The 23116-nt window shown below is 44.4% G+C and overlaps 1 protein-coding gene across 2 annotated transcripts in view; it reads right to left on the bottom strand.

Annotated features, from left to right (window-relative positions):
- MICU2 (mitochondrial calcium uptake 2) overlaps nucleotides 1-23116 on the bottom strand; it is a 1758017-nt gene that overhangs the window by 1519455 nt on the left and 215446 nt on the right. The gene's annotated exons all lie outside the window — the stretch shown is intronic.

The following is a 23116-nucleotide window of genomic DNA, read 5'->3' as shown; positions in this document are numbered from 1 at the left end:
ATGTTTTGTTATGTGTTGCTTACGCTTGCCCAGGAGGCCATGTGTGTTTGTTTTCTCATCTAAGGGAATATCCCCTTTGTGTTGTGCCATCCCATCATGCTTGCAATTCATGTTACAGTCCAATGCTAATGTTTTGTATATGTTATGTGCCAGAAATTAACCTACATGTGGCATGTGTTCTTTATGTGAACTAATACAGCATTCTAGGGCATTTAGGTCTACAGGAGGTCAGGAATAAGGTGTAGCCTTGTGTATAGGAGAGCAGGTCAACTGTTAAGTTGCTCATGTGGTAACGTTGTGTAGGTATATATATGTATGTTTTCTTCCTTTCCTTTCCTTTGTCTTTCCATCCACTTTCCCTAACTCCATCTTCCCCCCCATTGGCTGCCACTTGGTTACCTGTGTAAATACAATTCAGGTGCCTGTGCCAACCACGGTGGGAGGGTCGATCATTTCGGCTTCTGTGGTTCGGGAGAGGGGATTGATACCCCAACCCCTCAGTAGTCTTGACATATTGGAGGGCAGATGGACATGTCCAGAAGGTCCAGGTACCACGTACGCTTGGCCCAATCCGGAGCAATTAGGATCATGGATTTCCCAAACTTTCTCAACCTCCTGATCACGTGAGGAATGACGGGGACTGGAGGAAATACGTACGGGAGTGGCAACTACAAATGTGTCTCCTAGAGCTCCTCTTGGGGGAAATTCCCTGGAGCAGTAGATTTCGCTTTTCCTGTTGACACTGGTTGTGAACAAATCCACTTGAGGGGTTCCCCAAAGGTTGAAGATCTCTTGAAGGACTTCCTGAGCTAGTTCCCACTCATGGGAGACTGCTCTGCCTGCTCAGAGCGTCCGCATCCACGTTTTCCTCTATGTCTAGGTTAACTGCTGATAGAGAAATTCCTTCTTGTATTGCCCAAAACCAGAGCTGCACTGCCTCTCTGCACAGTGGTAGTGACCCTAGACAGCCTCTCCTGTTGAGGTAGTACATAGCCACTGTGTTGTCCTTCATTATCAGGACATTCTTTCCCCATACAGAGGGAAGAAAAGCCTTCAGCGCAAGTCTGATTGCTCTCAGTGCCAAAAGATTGATGTGTAGTTTGGACTCCGATAGAGACCAACGACCGCTGATTGTCAGATCGTTAGCGTGGGCTCCCCACCCTGTGAGTGAGGCGTCCATCATTACTGTTATTTCCGGCCATGGTTTCCAAAAAGGTTCTTCCTTCAGGATGTTGTCCTTGCAGGCCCTCCACAGGAGATGCTGTGCGACCCTGTTTGGAACTTGAAGTAGGTCTGGCATGTTGCCTGAGAATTGAGAAAATTGTGCCCTGAGAGCCCATTAAAGGGATCTCATTCTCAGGCGAGCCTCTGGCACCAGGAATATGCAGGATGCCATGAGGCCGAGAAACCTCAAGAAGTTGAAGGCTGGGAGACGCTGGGCACTCTGAAATGTGGCGATCTGCAGAATGTCTTGAGCCCTCACCTCGGGTGACGAGGTCTTTCCGAACGATATATCCAGTACAGCAGCGATGAACTGGAGCGTTTTCAGATGGTATCGTGTGGGATTTCATGTAATTGAGGAAGAAGCCCAGTCTGTGAAGAGAGTGGCAGGTTAAGCTGAGATGATCCAGGACTTATTCGGGAAGATGCGTCCTGATCAGCCAATCGTCCAGGTAGTGGTAGACATGAATTCCCCCCCTCTCCTGAGACATGTTGCTACCACTACCATCAGTTTGGTGAAAACCCTTGGGCGGAGGTCAGCCCGAATGTCAGAACTCAAAACTGATCATGAGAACCGCCAACAGCAAACCTCAGGTACTTTCTGTGCTTGAGATGGATTGGCACATGAAAAGAAGCATCCTGAGGGTCCAATGACACCATCCAATCCTGGAGCTGGAGGGCCTGAAGGATCTGAGAAAGTGTGACCATTGTGAACTTGTCCTTCCCGAGGAACTTGCTCAAGAAGTCCAAGATGGGTCTCAGCCCACCGTCCCTCTTGGAGATCAGGAAATATGAAGAATACCATCCTTTGTTCCTCTCCGTTACAGGTACTGGCTCTATAGCACCTCTCTGTAGCAGGCTCAAAGTCTCCTGCAAAAGGAACAGATCTGGAACCTTTAACAAATGACTTCCCGGTGGATTATTGAGGTCTCTAAATAAAGGGGAGGCAGTAACCTTGGGCTATGGTTTCTAATGCCCAAGCACCTGAAGTAATACCCCGCCACTCTTTCAGATGCTGGGAAAGTCTGCCTCCCACCGGGGAGTCGCGCGTTAAGAGAGGTTTTAAGATGGCTAAGCAGTGGCTGATGGTAAAGATGCTGCTGCTTGGGCGGGCTTTGCACCTCTCCCACGTCCACCACGACGGAATCTTCTTTGACCAGCCATTCCTCTTCCTCTTTCAACTGAGTAGTAAAGAAAGGATTTACCCCTCCAAGAAGGTCCTCTGGGGCGAAAAGGTCGAGTCTGCCTAACAGCGGCACCTAGAGACTTCACTGCCGCATTCGAGGTCTGCAGCTTCTAAAGGCTTTCATCAGAGTTGCTGCCAAAATGATGAGACCCGTCAAAAAGGCATATTAAGGAGCCTAGACGGCAAGTCCAGTGCAAATCGAGACTTCGTTAACCATGCAAACCTGCGTATCACGGTGCTTGCCGCCAGGGCTCTGTTGATACGGTCAGCAGAATCCAGACCTGACTGTAGACACTCACAAATTGCCTCTCTGCCATCTTTTACAATGGCCAAGAAGCCATCTCTTTGTTCCCCTACGGGAATATGTTAAGCCGCCATGGATGCCCCCCCCCCCCCCAGCGTGTAGGTGAATTTTACAAGTTGGCTGATTTGAGAGCCGTGCTCCAGGTTGAAAAGACTTTCCTTGACCAGGCGTCTATACGTTTATCATCCTGATCTGCTGGAATGGTGGAATAGGCAGCTGCTTGGAGGTTGCGGTTGCTGCTTGCACCGCCAGGCTTTCTGGGGTAGGATGTTTAGACAAGTAGCTGGGGTCGCTAATTGATGACCTATGTTTTTGTCAAATTCTATTGACTGCCGTACTTGATTCTGGTGCCTCCCAGTTGGCACTTACTCTCTTCTGTAGGGACATCAAAAGGTAGAATTAGATCCCTTTGATGACCTTTGTTCAGGATATCTGTGAGGTCATTCTGTTTGAATGGGAGGGCAGGCCTGCTCCATCCCATAAAATCCCTGGTCATCAATTGTCTGAGATGCATCTGCATAATCAGCTGGTTATGGCTTGCCAAAATACAACTCTGGTGAGGTGTCGACCCCACTGGCTGTTGGTAAATGTTCACGCAGATCCTGCAACCTAGATTCCTCTGATATAAAGCTATCAGGGACATTAGGAATGTCATATTGCAATCCAAAAGGTGGATCATTGTCATCTGAAGGCTCATTGTCTTTAGATATGGATGTGAGTGGCTTAAAAATATCCTCTGTAGGCAATGGTGTGAAGGATTTTTGAATTACTGGTAAAGGCGTTGATGGCTTCATTAAACTTGTTTTTTGAGTTGATGTCTTGGACGAAGACGTCTTGGGCGTCGATGGCAGCAATGACTAGGACATGGACTTTGTCCGTGACGGACTTCGAGGGCTCAAAGGATTCTTCGATGACTTTTCATCTTGTTGAGCCCTCGACTGCTCTCGATGAGAATCTGGCCTTCTTCCCGGGCGCGCAGGATTTGGCTCGAGCCCTTTCCTTACCAGCTTCAGAGGGTGCGGTAGGAGCATGACCTACTTGCTTTGAGGGTGTAATCTTTAGCATTTCCTGCCTGAATGATTCCCATTCAGCCAGATTAGAGTCCTTAGTGTGGGCAAGATATCGACCTCTGTGGAGAGAGTCGGACGAGGAAGACAAATTAGGCGATTTATGATGCCTTTGCTACGATTTCCTCTACGATGACGAGGGGTGGTGGGAGCCACTCCGTGACCTGTACATTTTAGTCTTCTACCGTCAAGGAGAGAAGTCTCTTACTTCGTCGGAAAAATGTTTTTTCAACGGGGTTGTCCAAGAGGATTTTTTGGTGAAATAACCTACCGCCAATTTCCCTTTACGCTCCATCTGAACTTTTCAGGTCATCGACTGACTTCTGACAGGTCAAGCACACGTGATGTGGGCCGGTCAGTGACAGTTTAGCATTGCAGTCTTGCCATTTATTTTCCTCTTTTTTTAAACTTGGTTTTATTAACATTTATAAAGGGAACAAGACATTTTCAATACAACAAAACATGCAAGTGTAACCCACTTTAGTGTTGACAGTCTAAGTCTTCGGACCCCCCATCCTGCCCCATACCAGAACCCCCACCCCCCACAACCCCTCGTCTGAATCAACGCTTGTTCAGTGGTGTAGGTTCCTTTTATCAGTGTCTTGTAGGCAAAAGCTTACATTGAATCTGTATTACCATTGTCGGCTCCCTTCTGGGTCTTACCCACTCACCCCACTGCCCCCCCCACTATTCACCTGCTGAGTCAATCCACGTGGTTACCCTCCTCCAGTCCCCGTTCGAGCAACAAAGCACACAATTCAACTTGAAACTCATCCATCCTATCATTCACCACCGCTGTAAGCTTCTCCATTATCATGTTTTGTACTTTTCCTTCCCAATCCACTTTCGAGGGTAGCGTTTCACTTTTCCAACACTGGGCTATGGCCAATCTCCCCGCTCTTAACATTGCTTCCCATATCTTTGGGAGTCTATGTTCTTCCCCATCTTTTTTGCAGGAGCACTAGTAGAGACTGCAGCGGGTCCAGGCCCAACCCTAGCCCTGTGATCTCTTCCATCCAGCTCAGCAGCTCTTTCCAAAACACTTGCGCCTTAGGACATCGCCACCCCATGTGAGCCGGAGTCCCCTGGTTCCCACAACCCCTAGGGCACATAGGAGAAGCTCCCACAAACATCCTGGACAATTTCACCGGGTCCCTGTGCCATCCCATTAGCATTTTGAAATTGTGTTCTATCGTGGAAGTAAACAGTCCACCCTGGAAGACCACTCTTTATATTTGTGCCCACTCCTCCTCTGGAATCTCTTCTCCCACCAACTCCACCCAGTGCCTCTGAAAGGTTTGTCTCCCCTATATACTGGTCTCGTTCATGGCTTTGTATAGTTTGGACAAGATGCCCTTTCTTGTTGTGGACTGATCTAGGACTTTTTCCACTGCTGTTAGTTCTCTAGCGCACCTTCCCCCCACTTTGGATCTGTCAGGATGCACTTGATGCAGAGATATTTGAATATTGAGATTGAGTCCTCTCCCAGTACCTCCCACACCTTGACCTATTCTCCGAAGTTTCCACCCTCAAACAGTTGTCCCACCCTCTCAAGGCCTGCATCCGACCACCTCTGAGCGGGCTAATCCCTGGTGCCCTAAATCGAACAGGGGAGTCTTGGCATTTTTTAAACCCGGTCTTCGGGCTTGTTGGAGCCGAAGAAGACATTCTTGACAATTTTCAAAGAAATATATGAAGCACGTCATAGTTCACGAAGCAAAAGCTTACTCGGAAAAACAGAACTGAAGCCAACAGGTGCTGCACATTCTATATATACCTTCGATGACGTCATCCTTGAGACAGAGGCCCTCGAGGGACATCGAGTCGATCATATCAGCGCACAGCTCCCTCTGCCGAAAAACTTTTCCAAAGCAGTTGAAGCTGATATGAAAGATGAGTAATACGTGGGAGGACAAAATCCATTCGAATAGGTAATTATACATTTGTTTTATGAAATCTGTTTTTTTGACAGGTGACCCTTTCTAATGGGACAGCAAACAAAAAGGCATAAATCCCTAATAAGCGCCAAAGTTGGTACATCTTATTTCTCTCTCTTGTCCAGAAGGGCTTTCTCATTACATTCATTTTAGGCCTCATCTTTATTATCTATAAATTATAAAACAGCCTATAAAGATTGTTATTTCATCAATGAAAATAAAATGCTGTTTCAAAAACCTAGCTTTGTTCCTCATAGAATACTAAAAACAGTGAATAAAGATTATGTACTAATGAGAAGTCCAGCCAACATGACAATTGTGGCAATAGAATGTGGCCTGGCTGCTTAATTCATATGGATTTTTAAAATTTTGAATCAAATTACATGGGACAAGAAGAAAACAGCCACAGGCTGTTTACATACATACACATTGCCATTTGGGGACTCCTTGAAAACAAAAATTGGCAAACCCAACAGTTACAGCTTTTGTGTAGGGTTGGGGTAGACATTTGGTAGACACAGGCAAAATGGTACTAACCTGTCCAGGTGATAAGGTGGCAAGAGGTGGAACATTGTGCGATTACCAGGCCATATGATAACATTGCCTGGCAAACAACCATTTAATACAAACATATGCAAAATGGTTGGTTTAGTCCATGCTTAACAGGACATCAAGAAAAGGAACCGCTTTATAATCAGGTGGCAGAAGGCACATTTGGTTAATACATTTTTTACACCCATGCTGAATAATTTCTATTTTAAATAAAGCCATTAACTCTCAACAGTCTGCTTAGAAAGAACACTGGTGGACCAAAGTTTGATGTTACTGCTTTCAGAGCTACCTCAGAGACCCCAGGAGGATGTGTTTTGTACATAACCAAACACCTCCAAGCTGTGTGCCCTTTCTCAAATCTTACCTCCTGTCTAACTTTATTCCAATACAATAAATGTGGTTTATAGGCGTTGCTTAATCCACACCAAATAGCAAATATTTAAAAAAGAGCTACTACTGCAGAGCTCGAAGTACTACTGCTACTAGTACGGATACTAGTAGATTCTTAACAGATGGATTGCCGACACTTTACATTCTCCACAACACGCCACATTCAACTATTTTCTATCAACATGGATTACTTTAATCAAGGAAAAAGAGTGGCACACCGCCAGAAATTCACAATATGCCGCAACCCCTATTTACATCATGACACTCAACCAACATGTGATCCGCCATTTTTCCCCTTCGGAAATGCCACCTCTCTAAATTCCTTTCAGTACTTTTTAGTGTCTGGTTCTAGATCTTCTTTTATTTCACATGTGTTCTCTTCTCTGATGCCAACAAAATATTTGATGCAATTTTTGTAGGTCCTATGGTAACTTCAGAATGTTTCCAGGCAGATTTGTATTCATGGCTAATAAGACGATAGGAATTAGGAGCTGCCGGCCATGGATGGAATTGTAATGTTTCTAGACACTGACTGCAAGGAGCAGTTTAGTGAAATGCATCCAATGTTGGATGGTGAGAAAAACACGACACCATTTTCATATCAATTTACCTGTAGTCTGTTATTCCTAATTAGTGACCAATGCCATTGCTGTAGACTTTAGAGTTACAAGTGTATTACAAACAGGTTTTACATAGATCTGTGCTGGAGTGGGCCTTGATGGCCAATGGAGCCTCAACCTATCGAAAGCACTAGTTTTTTGGGACTAAACGGGCCTATCCGCCTACCTGCTAGACCATCTATTGTCACTTGTTGAAGCCTGGTGAAAATAAGGTCATAGTGAAGAGTTCAGAAGATAGCAGAGAGAGTGGAGCTATCCCCCATTGCCTCAGGTTTTGAAGAATCAATTAGTTCTCCGACATATTTCTCAGCTGTGTTCATAATTAAAGTCTTTTAAACACTGGCAGAACAATCTTTGAATATTGTATTCCTGGGCAACTTGTCAATTTACATATGTTTCAGACCAATTCCAAATTGAATTAATGCTGCAGTGCAAGGTCTTTCACAGTTTGGATTTTGTATTAACTATGGGTGGACTAACCTGCTTGATATGAACCCATCTAAACAATGGCTGTACAAATCTTCTCCAATATATCTATTTGGAGCTTAAACAGAAAATTGTGTGAAACATTCAAACCCCGATTTGAGTGCCTTGAGCGGGCGCTCGAAATGGAGGCAATTCTTTCTGTTGCCACTTCCTTTCCTTCATTTGTTTTTAGATTGGTTTAACTGAATTCCATTGTATTGCGATAGGCCTGTATCGAACTACAAACTGATTCAATCTGAATGAGACCAGTGGTGTCTATAGTTCGAACCATTAAGGAGGCAAATTATCATTTTATGCCTAGGTTCACATCCCCTTACAAATCCACTCTATTGGTACTGAATGGAATCGAATCCTTATTTTAATTAAAGTAAAGCAGTTAAGGATCACCAAACCCTAGTCTGATAGCTTTTTGATGTAATTTATATCTACTGTATGTTGATCCTTGAATTTGAAATCGATGTTTTCCAGATTTTTGATGCTACAGACTGATTGTTTTCAGGGTGAAAAATGTGCACTCTATTCTGCAGAGGGTAGTGATCATTGACTCTTGGTGAGTAAGAAACGCTGTGGGGTGTATGTATAGAAAGGGATGAGTGACGGTTTGGCTGGCTAGTAGCTTGTAAAATTTTCACCCCCAATTTAATTGTGCAAGTACTGGGAGATATTAGTGGATTTTCTTTAAGGTTTTTATTTTTTTTAATTTGCTGTTTCAGAAAGCTTAGCCTGGATAGAAAGGGCTTACAAATAGTAACTCAGAACGGGCTAGTGTAAGAGAATAGAATGCACAGATATTGTCATGCAGCATAGCCTCCACCAAAACAACAATACCAGAGAGCACATATCTTAAATATCTCAGATTTCTGGTCATACAAGTTCTTCGTAGCTACTCAGCATGTCCAGTTGGCCAACTTGCAAGGTTTCTATCATGGCTATTCCAGTTTAGAGAGCCGCTTCAAAATAATAAAGAGCGTCAAAAAAACAGTTCATTCCAGAATAGGCAACGTGCTAGAAGTGCAAAAACAATCTTTTTTCTTTAAGAGAATTCAGTGCTATGGCTGAAGGTTACATGTCAAATGTGAACACTGAACAATTGTGATAAAGTAACAAATCATCATGCACTACGGTGGGACTTTGAAGCTTGTCAAGAATGAACTGTGTGCTCATCTCAGGTACAAATTTGGGTTTTCCATGCTCGGTAGGTGTACAGCACTATCGACATGCCATCAGCACTTACTTCTGAATATTACAAATGAAAAATGAAACAATACATCTTTCACAAAATCTTTTGGAAATGTATGTTGTAGTCGGATTGTCTGGACATTTACAGGACTAATGTACTCAAGTTCAGTAAAAGGAAACTCTTACTGGCTGCATTTTCATGGCTGCCTATAGGGTTTGTTGTGGGAAACGGAGGTCTGTAGTTTGAAAGGTTACCTTAAAGAAATATTAACTGGTATGCTGTGTGTGAAGTCTCAGAAAGGAACACAGAGATTAGCCTGCATACAAAAACAGGACAAAGAAGCATAGGTACACTAAACATAATATTCAATACAGCAGCGAGGGGGTCTTACACATTCATTTTGGATGGGGTGGATTCTTTCAAGAACATACCATGCAAAGGTCTGGCAATGCAAAACAGGTCAATTATAGGTCACTACGAGACTGCGCAAGATCAGTTACAAAATGGGACACTGAAATCAGTGCAACAACACAGTAAATCACGTTTTATCTCACATCAAATTGAACACAGACCACTTTCATCTGACTTAGGGGCTTTGGAATACACAAACCAATAGGAGCCTATGTCACATACAGATTTTCCTTTGAATGAGCCAAACTGCGTTAGATTGTTCAATATGGATGTTTGTAATATAATGCTTGGGAGGATTGGATAGGTTCAGCTGGGGAGTGTGATTGGACTAATACGACCTTTAAAAAGTGACTTTTGCTCAATAACCCTTTCCCTCTTGGGATTATGAATGGTCTCTGATGTATATATATCATTTTTTTGTAAGCAATAAAGCATGCATGACATTCATGGAGGGTAATGGTCCGCCTCTGGCTATTTGATCATTCATTTGTATGGCTGTTGGAAATGTTTAGGCTCCACTCCTTCCTGTGCTCCATCCCAGCTGCCACCACAACAAGGTACCTTGGTAGCTGACATCATAAGGCAAAGACTTTTGTTACAACAGGGGAGATTGGCCCCTTACAGAAGGCTTGAAATGTACCAATCCGTGGTGGCAAAATGACTAACAAGGAAGTGAGGCTCCTCTGTTGGTTGAATCATCTTCGGACTCAAGAAGAAGGATTTCACTGGAGTCTTATTGGGATACTAGTCTGCCCAAATGCCCCTACCATTGGGGTGGTGATCAGGATTTCAAAAGGAAGGAGCAAGCTCTATGAACCCACTAAAGGAAAACATTTGGAAACACTTTCATCTGGAAAAGCTTGCCTGCTTTTGAAACACTGGTATGCTGGACTCTGCCCAGTGGAAATGGCATAGCTACGGGTGTACTCTGGAAACCTTCCTGGCTGGGCAAGGAAGAAAGACTTGCCTTTCTTCTGTGACCCAGGAAAGGGTCCAACAGCAATCCAGAATCAAAAGGAGCAGATACTTCAAAATTCTTTCAAATTGCCAACTTGACTGCTCTATTTCTCTTCAAGCTACAAGACCGAGCGGAGCTCCCTTTGACATTCTACGCTGTCAAGCATATCAAGACTTTTTCAAGAAACAAACTAGCAATGCCTGCTTGCTCCCCCAATTTCTTGAAGCAGATATCTGTTGCAGAACAGCCTCATATCGTTAGACCCAGTCAAGCCGGCTTGCCGCTGAATCACTATGTCAAGACCCATTGGAGCTGTCAAACCGGTATTACCCAAATTGACCTTTTACAATTGACCTTTTGCACAATTTACCTAATTATAGTCGGCCTAATTGACCTTCATATTATTTTAGTTATGTTATAGATGTATTGGGTTGGTTTTGGATTATAAATAATATAAGGGGATTGCGGGGGGTTTTGGATTGGGTGGGGGGGATGCAGGGGTTTTCCCCGCATATATGTCCTAATTGACCTTCTAAATTAGGTCAATTCTCCCGACGTCAATTGTGAAAAAGTCAATTAGTATACAACCGTCAAACCGGGGGAGATCTACACATTGTGATTTTCCAAGCATCTTTGAAGTCTTGAACAGATTGCTGCTCGTTAAAGTGAACCGGGTTTGCTTCTTGCTGAACTGACTCAACCATCTCCACACAGACTTGACCCCAGGAAAAGCACGCAGAAGCCAGGCTCGATGCTATTGAGGCCTAAGAAATCGGTATAGACAATGTTCCATCTCACAGGCCTTTTTTTAATGGGCTCTTGCGACAAGACCCCTCTCTTTACCTTTTTAACTGACATAGCCTTACACTTGAACACTACTGCAAAGATGTGCATGCACACCACCTCTTTCAACCCAAAGCCCGCATGTACTGCATATTTCGTCACAGGGGTGGGTTATATGTCTTTTAATTACTGGTCTTTCTTTTTAGTTTGATTAAAGTCTTGCATTTTTAAAAAAAAACATGATTTGAATTTATTTCATTTTGGTGCCAAAGTATTATAGTTGTTTTGAAGGCTTTCTTGCTGACTCGCATGCCTCTTGGAGAGTACAACCTGCATTCAGACCCATGTTACCAGATGCAAAGGTTGTGTACCATTCATGTTGTGCTCGTTTCACCTTTACGATCGAGATCCATGCTAGTGTGGGAGGGTGAGGAGTTTAGACAATACTAGTCATCCCTGTACTCCTGCACAGTAGTAGCAGTCATTGAAACACTTGTGTATAGGCGCGTTATAAATGCCATATCATATCATTTCGTCACACCTCTAGCACATTCAGTATGCATATGATGCTGCAGTAGGCTCTTCCTTAACATTCTTACATCAACTTCTACTGTATGTCAGAGACAAAGAGATGTGCATGCCAAGGAAGGTCAGTGTTTATGGTGTCAAAAGGTTCAACAGCACTGGAAGGATGGATCCCCAAGAACAGTCTACAAATAGATGGGAGAAAATCTAATAACCAGTGTATGCTAATATTGTCAACCGTATTTTGAATTCAGAGACCTCGTGCCCTTGAGTGCCTTTTTAGCATTGGGTTTTTCTTTTAAATTCAAGATTTAAAAAAATAGTGATTACTGTATGCAGATTTGAAGATGACCTCCCACTGGGCTTCACTATGAAGCTTGCGGTAAAGGTTAATTTTTTTTGCACAGGCAGAAGTGAATATTTTAAAAACTCCCCCAAACAATGTTTTCTTTGTAGTAAGGCAAGCCTAAGCACTTCCCTTCAATGCAGCAGGAACACTTTCTGCATGAGAGGGTGGGGGAGGACTACAGTGGGTGGGAGGTGTTGAGTACAAATCGGATGCCTACCTTCTCACCCCTTTCCAAGGGTCAGTATTGGCACTCTGTACATTTAAAACATTGTACATTACTTGCATTACCCACTACTGTGTGCAACCAATTCCCATCCCCAAAATGAGAGTCACACTTCTAAAATGTATACCCATATGGGGCAAAGGTTGGCCCACTTTACATTTTGGTGGTCTCAAAACTATACCTGGTATATGGTTAGAAAATAAAGCTTTCTTTGAAAGCAAAGTTTGCACTACATTTTTAACGTACAATAACGTTTTTTAAAATACAGTAATTTTGACAAAGTATATTAAATACTATAAGAGTTGCCTTAAAGGTAGAAAGTGGCAATTGGGAGCTGACCCACTCCAATTAAAACATTATACAAAAATATAAGAGAAAAAAATAGCACTTTGCTTCAGAGGCAGTACTGGTAAATTGTCAGTGATGAGCTGGGAGATAATTGGGAATTACGAACTGTTTAAATTACCAAACAATAAGGGCTGAGAACATATTCGAGAACAAGTATTGGAAATGCAAACAGTTTTGACTTTAGTAGAACCATAGGATATGCATTTCTCCGGCATGGGCATAATGGTACCAGCTGCAAAATGGTGAGAGTACCTTGGCAAGTACGAGCAGTGTGTCAAATGCCACGAGTACCTTATACACAAGCCAGAACTGCTGGCTTTGCCAGGGCTCGTTTTGAACAGGACGTCATTGAAGGGCACACCAACTGCTCCTAAATCAAGTGGATTAAGGCACACTTGGAGAAAACCTTATTATCAGTAGAGCATTTGTAGCGCAGATTAAGCCATTGACTCTCAGAATAATATTTTGAAATAAAATTGGTAGGTACCATGAACACAGAGTTCGATGTTACTCCTTTACAAAGCTAGCTCAAAGAGATCATGGGAGTGTGTTTGGGCCAGGGTGGAGTGTGAATGGCCATAGGGATTAGCATGCCATGGGCAGTCAATGGGTGGGTAAATAACTAACCACCACGCAGTGTGTGCCTACTCATATCCCCATCTCCCTCCTAGCTTTACTCTAATGCAGTAGTCAGATTAACCTAACACACAAAACTAAAAAGGGGCGGAGTAAGGCCAACAGATAGGATGTAGAATCACAAGCAATTTCAAGAAACTTTATATCCAACATCAAGAATGAAAAATGTGAACTTGCCTTTTGGAATTTAGAGCAATACAAAAACAGTGAACACTGCGAAAGAAATGTAATCTTGCATATTTGCTCAGTTAAGGCGTATAATCCTTGAGGTACCCTCCCCTCCTAATCAGTACACTCAGTATATGTACATTCAGTATCGAAAATTGTAACCTTACATGCAAGACTTAGCTTAGCCGAGACAGAACCCTTCGGCTGCATCCATTAGCAAAGAAACACAAAACAACGAAATTAAAACCAAGTATTCTGAAATGCTCCCTCACTGCAAGGGTAAACAATGCCTAATCTTAATAGATAAAGGATTTTTTTCTAAATAAAATGGACTGCATGAATACAAATGTATGCCCCACTGAAAACATGCTGAACATGCTGCAATACATTTCAATACCTACTAATGTGCAACAGCAAAGTGGAGTCTCGAAGGAATCTCTATGTGAAGTAACCTAGGAAATGTTGCATAAACTTGCAGGTACACTAGTTAGTCGAGTTATTAGGAGGCCACTCACTTAATACAATAAAGTGGTCCTGTCCAAAACGGCACAGAAATAATATTCACATCAACAGTCGCCATTTTGGAAAACTGTAAGATTATCGCATTTGCAGAACGAGCATTATTGTACATCCAAAGGGAATTTGGCAGGATAGACAAATATAGACCCAAATTAAATGTTGCTCATTAAGATGTATAGGTGGCATGAAAAGCAGGTTACTTTAAAGCTATGCTCTGCATAATCACGAGCGTGCTCGGATGTTTTAAGTACAGCGAATTAAAACTAAACAGAAATGTCAACATAATGTGGTGTCTGCAAATGAATAAGACTAACCTTCTGCATCACTTTCTAAGATTAAAGGAACTTTACGGTATTAAAATAAAATGTGAGTAAGCAAACGCTCCAAAACAAAATCAGAGCGCATTTCAACTGCATTCATTCCTAACTGCATGACAGCATTTCGAAGCTTGCGGGCTAAATGCGTTTTACCTACAAGATCTGGTTTCCTTTTGACTAAAAGGGACATAATGCTAATAATTAGTCACCCAAGAGGCACATCTTTAACAAGGTTTATGATGCAGCTTGACATCAATCGTGGTAGGATTTAACAAGGAATTGCAACCAGGTTTCAAATTCGGTCTTCAGACCAAAGGCTACTTGATTGCTACCCAAGAAGAAGAAGAAAAACGGTTTACTTACTGGGTTGCTTTTGATTCGGTAATGCATTCAAATCATGGGACCATTCAGAATCATTCATCCCACTGTTAGCAAATTATTCTACCTGGCTGACTCAATCAGCAGTCATTGAATGAGGGTTTTGTTTTGTGAACTTGGACACCGTGGAATTTATAAAATTGTATCTTTTCCAAACCACAGTAGTATCATATCTAGAAACATAAAAGGGGAGAAGGAAGGAAATGCCAGAGCAAGTTTGAACAACATGCTTTTCAAAATGCAAATCAGATATGCTTGGAATGCGTCACAAAGCGCATCAGCATGACAAAGATGGAACACAAAATAGGTCTCTACTCAAAGTAGAGCAACGTGTGTAGAGGCTGGTACATCTAGATTTTAAATAGAACTTGGAATGTGGCAACGTAGTGCTCGCTGAACCTTAAAATTACGGCACCATAGCCATTACCATCACGCTTCAATGACAAAAAATTCCAGCTGTGCCAATGATTCAAAGAAACATTTTGGTAGCAGCGAGTCAATAGATCATGATTGTTTAGTGAGCTAAACAGATGTTTAAAAGCGGTTGACATTTAAAAATGGCTACAAAAAGACTGAGGTAGCTTGAGAGGGTCAGATATTTGTTGCTGAGTTCTAGCGCCCATTTGTATTGCTTCTTCACATGTGCGGAATTGAGGAGCATGTCTGGCTAACCCCAAATGAGCCAAAGATGAATATATTTAGCATTTTCTGACAGGAACAGACGACATTCAGATGCACGTAGAACGGCATTGCTGTAGCAAAACCTTGAGTGTCAGCACATGAAGGCGGACATGCTACACCAATGTTTAGTTTGGCAACACCTGCTAATTTTACTTGTTAGTCACCATGTCCACCATTAAGTCACCATTAAGTCTGACAACATTGTATAACATCCTAATAGCTTTCAATCATTAATAGTTTGAATGATCAACATCAGATATGGCAAAAGCTGTTGATGAAGAGCTTTATTCTAGCATCACCCGTGAAAGAGAAAGAGAAGTCACACATTCACACGCTTCTGGAGGAAGAAAATTTCAATTTGAAGTAACAGCATGTTCTTGGTGACGCTTCTTGACTTCTTTTACAATGTCCATCTATTCCTGTCCCAGATGACGGTTCCAATAGTGAAATATTTTAAGTGTCAAGCTCAAATATTCTAAAGCCATTCCAAACTAGGCCAGGGCAAAATAAAATTCACCAAACCCTGAAACACAAAGCTCTAGAAGGTATTTAGATTTCAATAAAGTTGGAAAAAGTTAGTTGGACAGATAAGTGAATTTTCTCCCAAAAGATGCCCAAAGGAAAAAAAGGTGGCAGTTAGCAGGACTAATGATATGCAGTTGGTCGTTTTATATGCAAAGCAACATTAAGGGCTATCCACCAACAATTAAACAAAACTTTAATAAACACATTCTAGTGATTGGTTATTTTTGTGCACTTCTTCCCTGGAACAAGTCTGACACAATATTATCCATCTAAATGGAACACATTTAAGGTGACCCTCTTCTTCAGAAGCCCGTAATTCACAATGATATTACAAGTGCCATTCATCACTATTTTGCCTATAACAAGACATCCCAGGGAATTCTATGAGACGCCATGAAATTTTATTCGGGGTGAGCTCATTAGTCCCTCCCCCTACTTTAAAGTGAAGAAAAAACGGAGGGAGCACCTGGAAGCTATCATACGTGTAAAAGAACTGGCACATTCACAAAAAGAATCTCATAACCTACAGGGAACTTCAATTGGACAGAGAAAATTCGTTAATATCTGCAGATAGAGATATTATTTACAAAGCATGATTACTAAACAGAGCAATACAGCAAATAAGTTCCTGGCATATAAAATACACTTATTGAAGACCAGAAATAATATTAATAGTATTATAGACACGAACGGCACTGTGCAATAGGCAGATAAAGAAAATCAGAGATTTAATAGGAATTGTATCAGAAATTCCAGACTGAGAAGTGCTTGGATCATCGTATACAAATGGATGATCTCAATTCAGCCGCTCTCCGCCCCCACCCCCAGCTGTCCGAGTCCGCCCGTGATCAATTGGTGTTTCACATTTTAAGAGACACCGAATTGGCAATCCATTCTCTCCTCAATCAGAAGGCTATGGGCACAGATTGCTGCACAACACTTTTTTATAAAAACATTTAAAACTCAATTATTGGCCCCATTCACTCTTACTCAACTCCTTTCTTAGTACTGATTCAGTCATGCGTTTTAAGGGGGCTGGTTACCAACTTTCCTTCTCAAGCCCGGTAAGAAGACCAGTCAGTGCAAATCATACTGTCCAATTGCTTTACTCAACATGGATGCCAAGATGCACTCCAATGTCTTGGCGTATAAATTGATGGAGTCCTCACATTCCTTAAACTGGCTTCATACTTAATCGCAGCAAGCATGACAATATTAGACATGTAATCAAGAGTGACGGTGGAGTGGTCTGCGGTGGAACTGGGATGGGGTGGGTTGACCAGAGCCACAGGTAACAGCATCTCATTTTGTAACCTGCTGGACGTCTGAATTGTACTATTTGCACAATCTCGCTAGTTTTACTGAGCTCGAGTCGGCCGCTTCGCTTACTTCCTGCAAAGATCGCCTTTTGGACCATGCAGGTAGTACTTGCTGCACTCTGTTCGTTCCTCACTACTGTCCTATCTCCATCACCCCATTCCTGGGAAAACTGCTGGAGAAATTTCCCCAGTCACAACTCAACTCTCACAATGAACTTGTTGGTGGTCTCCACGACCATCAATATGGATCCCAGGCATTCTGAAGCACGGAAACTGCTATTCTGAACACTCGTGGAAAACTGCTCACAGCGCTGGATTCCAACTCCCCTGCTGTCCTCATCCTTCTTGATCTCTCCTCTGCATTTGAAACGGTCAACCACTCCATCCTCATACAAAGGCTCCACGACACCCTGGGTATTTAGGAGCAGGCACTGGACAGGCTGACCCCCTTCCTGACTGACCGTTCCTCCCAAGTCTTCCTGGGCACCACCTCTCCAACTTCCTTCTCTACCTGTGGTGTCCCCCAAGGCTCTATCCTCTCTCCTTGGTTCTTTAATATCTACCTTACTCAGCTGAAACTCATCTCCTCCTTCTCCCCCAACCTTCAGTGTTATCCTGACGACACACAACTCTTCTTCAAACTTCCTGCTGAACCTCTTGCACCTTCCATCATCCCTGACTGCCTTTCTGCAATCCAGGCCTGCTGCACTTCCAATGATCTCTGCCTCGATGCCAGCAAAACTGAGATCCTTCCCATTGGGACCCCTGTTCCCGACTTCTTCCCCCACTCTGGCCTTCTTCCAGGGGCTCTCCCGCGGCTTCCTCTTCTGAAGCCAGAAACCTCGAAGTCCCACTTTCAGCTCTTCCTTCTCAAAGGAATTCTGTCTTTTCTCACCTTCCACCAGAAGCTCAATGTTACCAGAGCCCTGGTTCTCTCTTGGCTTGACTATTGCAATAGCCTCCTTCTGAATCTACCTTCTTCCACTCTGCGACCCCGCCAGCTAATCCAGAATAGGGCAGCAAGACTTATCCTTGGCATCAAGCCCAAGGACCGTATCTTTCCTGCCCTAAAAAGTCTTAACTGGCTCCCGGCTGTTTCACGGATTAAATTCAAATCCCTCTGTACCATCCACAAGGCTGTCTGGGGCAGGGGACCACACTATTTGCAAATCTCTATTACTAAATATTCCCCTCTCTAGACCTCTGCGTTCCTCTGACACCAACTCTGTATGTAAAGTGTTTTGCTAAACAGAGGGCAGGAGGTTGATTGCTTTCCTGAGCTGGCTCCCTTCTTTGGAACAGCCCCCCCCTCCCTCTTCATCTTGAGCAGGACTTTCTTAAATTCCAGAAGCGCCTCAAGACGTTCCTCTTTACCTTCTCCTTATTTATTTATTTATTTATTTAGTGTATTTCTATAGCGCACCAAACCTGTAGGCATCAGGGTGATTCCCTCCCTCCCTACTCTGCTAATCTCACAGTGGCTTGCTTGGTATTCAGGGCCCTTATGCATCCTCTGGGCCAGTTACCTCCCACACCGAATTGCCCCCAGCTTCCGTCTATCCTCAGCACTTGCCTCGAGGCACCCTCCACCCTGGAGGCTCGAACAAACCTTTCATTGCACTTCACCAGTTACTCTTCCATGAGCACCCCAGCACCTATCCTATTCCCCCTCACTTCTGCACTTGCACGTTCTGAACACTCACAAGGCATAGTAGGTCTGTCCTCCCTCCACTGTATTCAATTTTCTAAAATGTATTTTAATTGTTTCTCATCCCCGTGTCCTCTCCCTGTTGCCCTGTGGGCGCTTTGAAACAGTATTTACTTCCTGTATAAGCGCCGAACAAGCGAATAATAAATAAATATAGAGCAGAGACCTAATTCAGCGTCAGCATGAAACGTGCAGCAAACCGCAAATATGGGCTATGAAGCACCTCAGTGCATGCTGCTAAAAAGACCCAGAAGCTATGGCCACGTCTTAAAATAAGTATCATCCAGATACTGCAAAGGGCACTCAATCCACCATTACTGCCTTCCTTAACACTTTGTCGCCTATTCCTGGTCCATCTAATTGGGCTATGTCCTCCTCCCTCCAGCGACCTACTGTTGCAATCACTTCTCCCACAATAGACAACAACCACTCTCCTTTGAGTATGTGTATAAGGCTTCAGCGGAACTCTGTGGGAATGTCTGAAAACTTCGCTGGAACCAACCTTTCGACCTCTCCTGACCTGGTCAGACTGCTGTCCTCGCCTGAAGGGGCTAAACCCACCACTTCATCTGACTCCTCCGCCCTCTACGATAGTGAATCAGACTGTGACAGTGAGCCCGATCACCCTCCTGCTCCAGCTGGGCCTGGCACGAGTAGGGGCCCAGCTATTTCCTCAACTTTAAATGCCATATCTGCCAGTATGTAAGCTCTCCTGGCTCTGTTCTACTGTTGCATAAGAACAGTGGGACACCAAGCAAGCTTTCGCTAGAATTGTTGATGTGATCCTAGAAAATTCTTCCCTGCCTCCTAAATTGGCCTCCATCGAAAACGCAAAAGGAGGCAAATTAGGTCTTTCACCCCACAAAAGAAAACTTTTGCCCCCACTTGCTCTCGCACTTGGGACCGCCCAGCAGCAAGTAGAAAGTCTTTAGTAACATGTACTCTACCTGACAGCACAGTCAGACAAGCACACCTTCACAGGCCGATGGATAACTGGCTGCAGGTCCCCTTGGTGCAGCCTGCAAATGCCATCTTGCCCAATGCAGCCCTTGTCTGAGCACTACTTACTGACATTATGAGCTTCGCCCCTCCACAACATACTGCCGTTGCTCTGCACGGCAGTGCATTAGTCTCTAACCAAGCCTCCACTTCATATTTGTCCATTCCTATGCAGGTAGCAGCAATTTCCTCACAATTTATCAGCAACGAAACTGCCACAAACGAAAATATCAGATCACTAGTGGCTAAACTGGAGGAACTACACCCAATAAACTGTAGACCGTTCCTAAATAGGAGAATTGTCTTGGAAATGTTTTCGCAAATTGCCTGCCTGAGCCCTTTATGTTCCACTGACATTATCTATATAGAGCTACCCAGGTTTAGTAGCTCGTCCAATTGGGTAATATTGGAGTTTATTTCTCCTTTGATGGTCGCCTTGCTAGAAACTATTGCTAATGAAATGGAGTACATGGGTTTCAGATTGACAATTTGCAGGAAGCAGCACACGCTCAGGCAGGGAGAGGCAAAACACTTAAGACTCCCCTCTGCTCTCTGGATAAACACCACAGCCACACCAGCCTTTACTTCTCATTCTGAACAATTATTGCTGGCCTCTTGCATCCACTCTCCCAACAACTTGGTTTTGGAGGGGTCTGCTGTCCAGTGGTTGTAGCCTCTGCCTACACTTGACAGCGAGACTACCCATCTACTTTGTCTTGGCTCATATGGAATATGCGTGGCTATAACTTTCTTAAATCAACCGCCGGGTATCTCAAAAATTACCTCGTCTGACATTTTTCTTCTACAGGAAACATAGCTTACCACCAATCTCTGCATGGATGGCTGCAGCATTCTTTGCAACTCAGCAATGGCATCTTGCAGAGGTCGTCCCAGTGGTGGGCGTGCCATTGGTGCGCGCTCCAATCTTAATCTCGTTCCTTTCTTCGGAGAGGGTCTCCTTCCTCAGGTTCTTTCAGCTTCTTTACCTTTGCTTGAAACTAAGGAGTATGTTCTGATTGTTAATGTGTACGATACACCCGATGGCACGAACCCAAAAATGCAACGTTTGATTGAGAAAATGTTACGTTCATGGTACAGTAGTCATCCTGCCAGCATGGTTTTGATTGCTGGCGATCATTGCTGGCGATCTTAAAGTGCATGATGTGGGGTGGCGTTTGAGAGCCTGAATGCAATGGCAGCTCTTTGAGCTCTGTGACGAGTACCCGAAAATCTTGACAAAACTACATCTGAGGATAACGAATCGAAGGCATCAGAAGTACCCTGATCAGCCCCAGCACCAGCCTGGAAGCAGGGTCGTCTGTGAGGCCCATGCGGCATCAGGAGAGCAGTTGCAGGCCCAGAGCCGGTGGACGGGCGCAAAAGCAGCGAGGAAAGAGAAATTGACGTGGATGCAGTTGGCGGACCTGCAAAACCCCAGAGTAGACTGGGGGAGGGTAGTGGCTGGCTGCGGCCTTACGGAGCTCAGGCTCCCAGAATATAACCCCCGGTCTGAGCGGATCACAGAGGCACAGGCCAAGGGAACATCACGCAGGCCATCCGGCACAACAACGGGGCAGCCGTAACAGTGTGGCTCCCTCGCAGCAACACGGCTGAAAGGCTGGTGCGTGCAGCGGCCCGCCCGCACGCCAGCAACAACAGACACTTGCACCATCAGGAAGCACATAGATGATCAGTGAGTGCAATTACCCAGAGGGCAGAAGGGTCGGGGGGGGGGGGGAAGCACTCAATGGTTCCATGTAATAATGTTGCCACAAAAATCCCGCCATGCAAAAATATCGCCGATAAATGGCCGTTTTTTGTGGCGACATTATTGCATGGAACATGTGGGGGACACCCCTGCAACTCCCAAACTTTTTTTTTTTGTGCCCCTGTTCCCATATATATATATGGTCACCCATATAATAATATCGTCACAATCTTTTCCCAGCAAGATTATTTACGGCGACCATATATATGGGGATAATATTACCCGATACCCACTAAATCAACTGGCCCGAGAGCCGCCTCCTCTCCTTCTCTTCGCCCATCCTCACTGACAATCTACCATAGGGACACAGTAAAGCCTGCACAATCCGCGTAGGGGGGTAAGAGGAGAGGCGGGAGTCCGGAACCCACACTGGCATATAAATCATGACCCGGCTCAGCCTCCAAAAGTAGCACTTCAACGCAGAACATTTCCAGGACCCAACCCCGTAGGGGAAGAGCCAAACAAACACCAAGCCGGCTCAGTTGGGGAGCCGACTGTCAGTAGCCAGCAAATCGGACAACTTCGCCCATAGCTGCGCATGCCCTCCTGCCATCGATGCTTGCAGTCAGTTGAAACCACAGCACTGTAAATACAGGCGAGGATAGACCTCTCGCACTTCAGCAACCATCCCTGGTGCAACCATATTGGCCAGGAGATCGCTGGCCACTAAACATTGGGAAAGCAGATACATTTCAGAGAAAACAGAATTTTGAAAGTGGACCTTCCGCCAGAACACCCATACCGCAAATGCAGGGGGATTTGACCGAACAAATGGTAGAGTCTGAAGAGAGTGCTGTCCAAGCTACAGAGCTGGACACCCAAGAGATCCTGTTAGACCTCAAGAAAGGCACTGGGGGCCTTGATTCCAAACTAGACTCACTATCCCCCAAAGTTGATCTCTTCCAACATCGGCTCGACAAAAGTGGCGACCGCCTGGACACAGTGGAGCAGAGGGTATCCGGACTAGAAGACGGGAATACTTCACTTGTAGCAAGAGTGCCAGTGCTCGAGGTCCAAGTTAAAGCGGTGTCAGCTAAAAATGAAGATCTGGAGGTGAGAAGTCGCTGCAACAATATTTGCCTGGTCGGCGCGAGATAGCAGCCTGGTCTTCCCAAAATGGAAGAATTCGTAGAGACCATGTGTAAGGGACTATTTGGAGATCAAGCACTATCCTCAATGTTCGTAGTCTAGAGAGCCCACTGTATACCTGCCTCACGGCCGATACCAGGAGCAGTCCCCCGCCCTATTATAGCACACGTGCTAAATTACAGGGACCGCAACACGACGACTTCTCGACGGCAGTACAAGCGTCACAAAGGTCCTTCGCTGGGGTGAAAAGACGCTTGAAAGACTGCAACATCCCGTACTCCATGATATTTCCAGCGAAGCTCCACATCCAGCACGCAGGGAGGACACAATTCTTCACTTCACTGGAGGCAGCAAGTTCTTTTTGAATGAGATTGGCAGGCGCTCCCACAGAAACGGTTAAAGTCCCTGAAGAGATCCTCGTGACCTGAGGGACCCGAGGGACCCAGACTAAGGTGGTACAATTTGGGAA

Source organism: Ambystoma mexicanum, chromosome 7q (genome assembly GCF_040938575.1).
Source record: "Ambystoma mexicanum isolate Mex_15411 chromosome 7q, UKY_AmexF1_1, whole genome shotgun sequence".
Lineage (NCBI taxonomy): Eukaryota > Metazoa > Chordata > Amphibia > Caudata > Ambystomatidae > Ambystoma > Ambystoma mexicanum.
This window is presented reverse-complemented; position numbering and strand designations above follow the sequence as displayed.